This window comes from Rhopalosiphum maidis, chromosome 2, assembly GCF_003676215.2.
Source record: "Rhopalosiphum maidis isolate BTI-1 chromosome 2, ASM367621v3, whole genome shotgun sequence".
NCBI lineage: Eukaryota > Metazoa > Arthropoda > Insecta > Hemiptera > Aphididae > Rhopalosiphum > Rhopalosiphum maidis.
This window is the reverse complement of record NC_040878.1, coordinates 13,273,707-13,280,851: the sequence shown is the minus strand read 5'-3', so window position 1 is coordinate 13,280,851 and position 7,145 is coordinate 13,273,707. Positions and strand designations below refer to the sequence as shown.

General features: G+C 25.4%; 1 non-coding gene across 1 annotated transcript; it reads left to right on the top strand.

Annotated features, from left to right (window-relative positions):
• Positions 1-859: 859 nt before the first annotated feature.
• Positions 860-941, top strand: Trnas-cga. Its single transcript has one exon. It is a non-coding gene; the product is annotated as a tRNA-Ser (tRNA).
• The last annotated feature ends 6,204 nt before the right edge of the window (positions 942-7,145 follow it).

Genomic DNA, 7,145 nt, shown 5'->3' with positions numbered 1-7,145 from the left:
TTCAAAATATTTAAACTCTTTTTTATCAAAATTGAAATTGTAAACTACTACTTTTTAAATATAAATAATGTTTTCATTTGATCGAAAAGTTTAAAAAATCAATACAAGGCTCTTTATAAGTTGATCAGTTAATAATTAAAAAATATTAAAAACACATTATAAGCATATTTTTTTTTTATAACTATTTAAAGTTCAAATTTTTCAATTCATATATTTTAATGATGAATAACGATAATAATTATTTTATTATAATTCAAAAATTGAATATTGGGGATTTAAAAATTACGTACGTATATTATTTTATGTATTTTACTTTATATATTTTGTGACTATATTCCTATCTATAATATTATTTTATCAAAAAACCGTTTATTTTAGGATAATTTACTATATATATATATATACATAGTAATAAACTAATAACTAATAATTGATATTTCAAATCATGAAAACCTAACATTTGAAAAATATTTTTAATTTAACTTGATTCATTATTTTTAAGTCAACTGAAAAGTTATTTAAACAATAAATTAAACGAATTAAGCTTTTACTTAATTATAAAATAAACTAACTAGTTAAGTTAAATTTTTTTTTTAAATAATTAACCATTTAACTTAATTTTAACTTTTTAACCAGTGAATCTTTGATGATGAAAATACAAATTAAACATAATTTAATCAACGAATTTTCTGTTTTTTAAATTATATATTTCAGATAAATATATTAATTTTATCATTTTAGTAAACAATATTTTAACGAATGAATAAACAGTAGAAATATCATAATATAATATTATAATACAGCTTTAAAGAATGATATTTCATTCAAAAGCAACAGTTATTAATATTTGTTAGATATAGCTGCGGTGTCCGAGTGGTTAAGGAGTTAGACTCGAAATCTAATGGGCTCTGCCCGCACAGGTTCGAATCCTGTCCGCAGCGATTTTGCAGTTTTTTTCCACTGTGATCGTTTTACGTTTACTTTTACTATTGTAATGTGATGTATGCAGAATGTTCTATACTCTCGTCGTGAATTTGCATCATCATGAAATGTACTTAGTTAATGTAATATATATTATGTTAATTTACATAAGTCTTTATTAACATTCAATATATACTTAGACACCTTATATTGAGTATTTATTTATCATATTTATTGTAATATATTATGCTGCAAGTATGATAATATGAACAAGCATTATTATTATATATTGTACAGCAAATAGTATGTGCGTACTGCGTATCGTATTTAAACGATTAAAACACTATAAAGCTTATTGAAAAAGAAAATTTTACCTGCATATTATAATATATATACAGCAGGCACGTATACAGGGGGGGATTTTCCCTCCCCCCGAAATAATTTTGAGTAACAAGGAAAAAGATGTTTTATTATGTTGCGGCACAATTTGTGTTGCCATATTTTGTAAACTCCCCAGATTTTTTTTTGTATACGTTTCTAATATGCACACACATTTATTTCAATGGAATGAATGATTATAAATAATTTAAACTATGTGCATATACGCACAATGTCTTGTGAAAATTTACTCATGAATTACTTATAGAATTCGTAATATAGTTTACATACTATAATTTAAAATGTGTAAGTCTTTGTAGAATACATAAAGTTAGGAGTCAATAGTTTAGGGTGCCTAATATTTCACACTTATCCATCGCCGTAACTTATAAACATAGAATGTTATTATTCGACACAATAATTTTATTTTCTATGAAAAAAAAGATGAAATGTTTTATTATTACTTTTTATTATCTCAATATTTATATAATATAGGCAATATGCATATAGCATACGTACGTTTCTTCTCAATCCATAGTCAAAGTTTAAAATAATGAAAATACCTACAATATGCAATTATTCATTAACCAGGTTTAAGTTAACCTGAACATAAATTTTAAATATCTAGCATTAGCAAATACTTGTATAAAATAATATATATTACTGTTATAGTTTTATAATATCAATTAGCAATATTATACTAGACCCTTAGGGTTCCGCGGACTACAATTTAGGAAACGACGGTCTAGAGACTATAGAGTAACACCTAGATAATATTTAGGTGTTACAGTAACAATTCTAAAAATTTAATGCTAGTTTCCAGGGGATAAGTTCGTCATCGAATAGTAGTTATTTTGGAGTTGGACTACGACAAGAGAAAAAAAATAATATAGAGCTCTTAGACGGATTTATTAGAATTTTCCATTTACTATACATCGTTCTAATTAATCTAATGTGTATCTGTGGAGTGCATCTATTACATAGGTGAGTTTAATTTATTATAAGAAGATAAGTTTAATTTTAATGCATTTTTGGTTTGAGTAAAAAATTTTTAGATTCTGATATATTATTATGTATATAAATAGGTTGTATTTTTTTACTAACCTCGGTTGGTTATTGGTCTTCCTCATCGCTTGGATTGATTAAATTCATATTTTCGTAATTTAAACTGAACAGTGGTAAAAACGATTTTTATTTACATTGTGTAAAGTACTGTTTTCACGCTTTCATTTATTGGAGTTTTGGATAGAAAAATGTTGGTAAGCGGTAATTTTGTACGGTCAATTGTTAAAACTGTATAGAGCAGACACTTTGTACGGTCAAATAATAATTTAAATTTAAGAATGCAGACACTTTGTACTATTATATACTATACATAAAATATATACTAATGTCTATAAGTTTATAACTAAGTAGTAATAAGTATAATAAGTATATAATATAATGTAAAAAAATTAAGTATAAAATAAAAAGTAAATTACAAACGTTATAAAATATAGTATATTAACTACAAGTCAAAATAATCAGTTCATTTTAATCATTAGATTTTAAAAACCCTAACAAAAATATTTATTTTGTATAATATGTAAGTAGTACGTGTCTATAATATTTGTGAAATATATATACTTAATATATCATATTGTTGAAAAAAATAATATTTTTAATAATACGAAATATACTATATACTATAGTTATTTAAACATATACAATTAAGAAATAATAAAATACAATATTTATACAGTAGGTACTTACTGGTTCTATATGATTTATAGAAATTTAGAAAATACTTAGATTTACCAAATAGTATTTAAACTTAATACATTTTTTTAGTAAAACTGGTCATGACTTCAGACTTATTTATATTATATGTATACTTTACATATATAATAGTATAAAGTGTCTGCGTTTCGAATTTTTAATTATTGGCCGTACAAAGTGACCTAACTAGAACCAAAAATGTTGGATCCCAAAGGACCCATCCTCTTTCCAGAGGAACATACGGTTTGTATTTATTATGATTATATAATATTGTAGGTATTGTAGAGATGCTATAATGACCTTACGCGACGGTTACTGATAAGTGATATAACAAGCTGAAAATTATCTAAATATGATACATCAACAACATAGGTCACTGACTTAGGCATTAGTCAGAAGTATGATAAACTTAACAGCATAGCAATATAATGTTCATTTAAAAACTTATGGTAATATGGTATGAATGTACGATCGTATATAATATCAGGTTTTTACTTTAAGGTTTGTTTTTAATGAAATTATATATTTATTCGCATTACTTGTTCGCTATATTATGTCTATATAATATATATAGGTACTTACTCCCAAGTCGCAGATGACAAAAAACGGCGAAAAAAGTTGATTCTAGTCAAATACCATATTTTAATAGGTCGTACTGCACATCACTATACATAATAATATATTATATTTTACAAATATTACAGCTATACCAAACAGTGTCGTACTATCGTCATAAATCGGACGGCGGCGATGTGTGCACAAAAATAATAAACGGTGACGACGATATTGCTAACATCATAAATGACATAATCCAGCGTTTGATCGGTTTGGTTCCAATAACCAAAACCGTGTAGATTTCGTTTATACTTTCACGACCATAATCAGTGGATTACTATATCACGGAGGACCAATGAAATAATTATTTATATTTTATACCACGGTTAGCTAAGATACCATACTTATCGCGGGTAAATCTACCATATAACACTAATAGCACCCATACGGCTATACAGTTCGACGAAACATATCGCTACTTTATCAATACCAGGACTATACCCCATACATATTATAAGAGTTTTCTTATAGTATTATCTATGGACTACCCTAGTCCCTAAGGGTAAGTAATTGCATTCATCTGTATAAATATTATTCATTGGTTCTGGTTGGATATCGAAAATTTCACAATTGTATCTATATCTATGGCTTATATTCAAAGTTAACCGTATTCACGCATATGATTATGATGTATATTTTATTTAAATAAACGCACGTGAGCCCTATTACAATTTTAAAACAATGTGCACAGAAGATATAACAAATTAGTGTATAATAAGATAGACATATTACAATATTATAAGTATAAAACTATTTAGTATTTACTTAAAAGTAAAAAATGAATAATAATAATATAACGAAGGAAAAACCATAAAATATATATGTATATCTAGAAAATTTAACTGACATATAGGTAAAATAACCATTATGCAACATATATTGTATTAAGTGTTCTTTAGACATTTATAGATCGTGAAGGTATATATTATACTATGAGTTTACTGCATTATAATACTATTGTAGTAGACTAGTAGACAATGGTATAATTGGATGGGGTGCATATTAAGCGGGACGAAATAAAATATAGATATTTAATAGACGGAATATAATATTATTATTTTGGTTGAAAATAACGGGCGGAACACAACAATAGAATCGGCCTCAGGAATACGGCGGGCGAAACACAAAGGAATCGGCCACGAAAAGACAAGGAAATGCCACGACCGTTTCTACGCGTACGAACATAAAGCCAGATGATGAGATGTCTTATATTATTTATTTTTGTTTATTTGATAAACGGATGAGTGATGGAAATCGTACTTTAACCGTCCGAAATATGCGTACTTACCGCACGAGTACTTCTCGTACCGTCAGCCGTTTATATTATATCATAGAAATATATAAGATTTAAATCGGACGTATACATATTATTTAGGTATACCTACCACACTGAAACGTAGTATATAATAAATAATAATACACAGAATATCCGTTACGTGCAGTCGTATAGTGGGCCTACGTTTCTATTTAATTGCGGACACTCTCGCGATTTAAACGGAACGCGTGTAGTATCGTTCTTCCGCTGCACTTACTTCCCGTCGTAAAATATTAATATATTATAGTATTTTATAAGGTGTAGGTAGTACAGTTTTGTTGTATTTCATCGTTAAATAAAATATATGATATATCTACGCAAATAAAATAAAAATACTATAAAGATATATTAATGGTATAGATACAATATGATATTATACTGTGTGTTCACACTGAGAGATACAGCTAAATATTTGAGTTGTATAATCTTGTATGGAGTTTAAATGGAGTTTTTAAATGAAAGAGAATACCGACATTTTCCGACAAATTTCAATTTGTGTCGCCTTTAGTACGCACATGCGTGATACATCTTATTTTGTGTTAAATGGAAACACTATTTTTCTACGGGTTCGGGCAGAATATATTTTTCAAATCCATTTTTGTAATAAACATTTTTATCAATTCCAAAGCTTCCAATTACAAAAGTTGAAATTTAATATTTACAAATAAATAATAATCTGTTTTTGACGAAATGTAAATAATATTCACTTTCACTATGTTCTAAAATTAAAATAATATCTTCGATATTGTTAAATAACTATTTGTAAACAGATAAAATATAAATATACACTTATTTATTTCCATAATTTGAGAAATTTTTATTTTTTTCATTATCTTTAATATTGAACTATCTCATTTTAGAATTCAAAAATATAAATGGCGAAATAAGAGTAAATTACGAAAACAAAAAAGTGTTTATTTATGTCTTATGTGGCTAAAAATGTTATCTAACAATGTCGTAGATAATATTTCGATTTTTAAGTATAAATTGAACATAGTTAAAATTTCGATAAAACAAATTAGCTGTAATTAAATTTTAGTGTTAAATCTTATTTGCTAATTATTCGGTAGTTAATAATAACACTTTTTAAACGAACATTATTTTTAAATATTCAGTTGAGATGTATTCAAATTTGTAGAAAAAAATAGTGTTGGCATTTAACAAAAAGAGTAAGTTATATTATTATTGTATAGAATAAGAAATATCATGATTTTTCAAACTTGTGGCTTATTTTTTCTTAGTGATTGCAGGATATTATCAATTTTTATCAAAAACCCATATAATATTGTTATTGTTTTGAAAAACTAAAATTATTAATTATTTTTAAGAAATTTAGATTTTAAAATGCAGTTATAATTTGTATATTAGTTTTAAATACTACACAATATGAGTAGAGTAAGTATTTTATAACTATTATATTACCTATAATATTATGGAATATTAAATGTACTCAATTTAAAGCAATTAATATTAGGGGTGTGTCTCTGTCTCTGTTAGTAATTAGACTACAGACTAAAGATTCCCAAAAATATTCCCAAGACCAAGATTTTATTGGGAATATCATAATTATTTTATGTTTCAATGTTTAATTAATCTATCTTATTCAAATGACAAACATTTAAAACACAAAAATATTATAGAAGAATAGGAAATTAGGAAGACTTTTGAGTAATTTCAGAAATGCATTTGATTTGTATCATTTACGAATCTAATTCAAATAAATAATGATACTTAAATGTCAGTTGTCAATTTATATGTAGATTTGATTATTTATAATTATTTATTACTATTACATTTATTGAAACTTTATTTCTGTTTAAATTATACCTATACAATTTTTAATTTAAAATAGATAATAATGATAATATTATTATGTAATCAATATTATTTCTCTATTACTGTCATTTTATATATTCACAGATACTTGTATAATTCACAGTTTTTAAGGAATTTTCCCAAGAGGTGTGGGAATATTTCGGGAATATTCCTTGTGGCGTATTACTATAATCTTTGTAGTTTTTATTGTGATATTATACATAATAATTATGTATGCCATACGATATCGATAGCATAATTAGTATAATTTAAAAGTTCAAAGTTAAAACACATGATTACATCCAAAAATTTAAGTTTAAATTTGTCAACATCTAGAATCAAA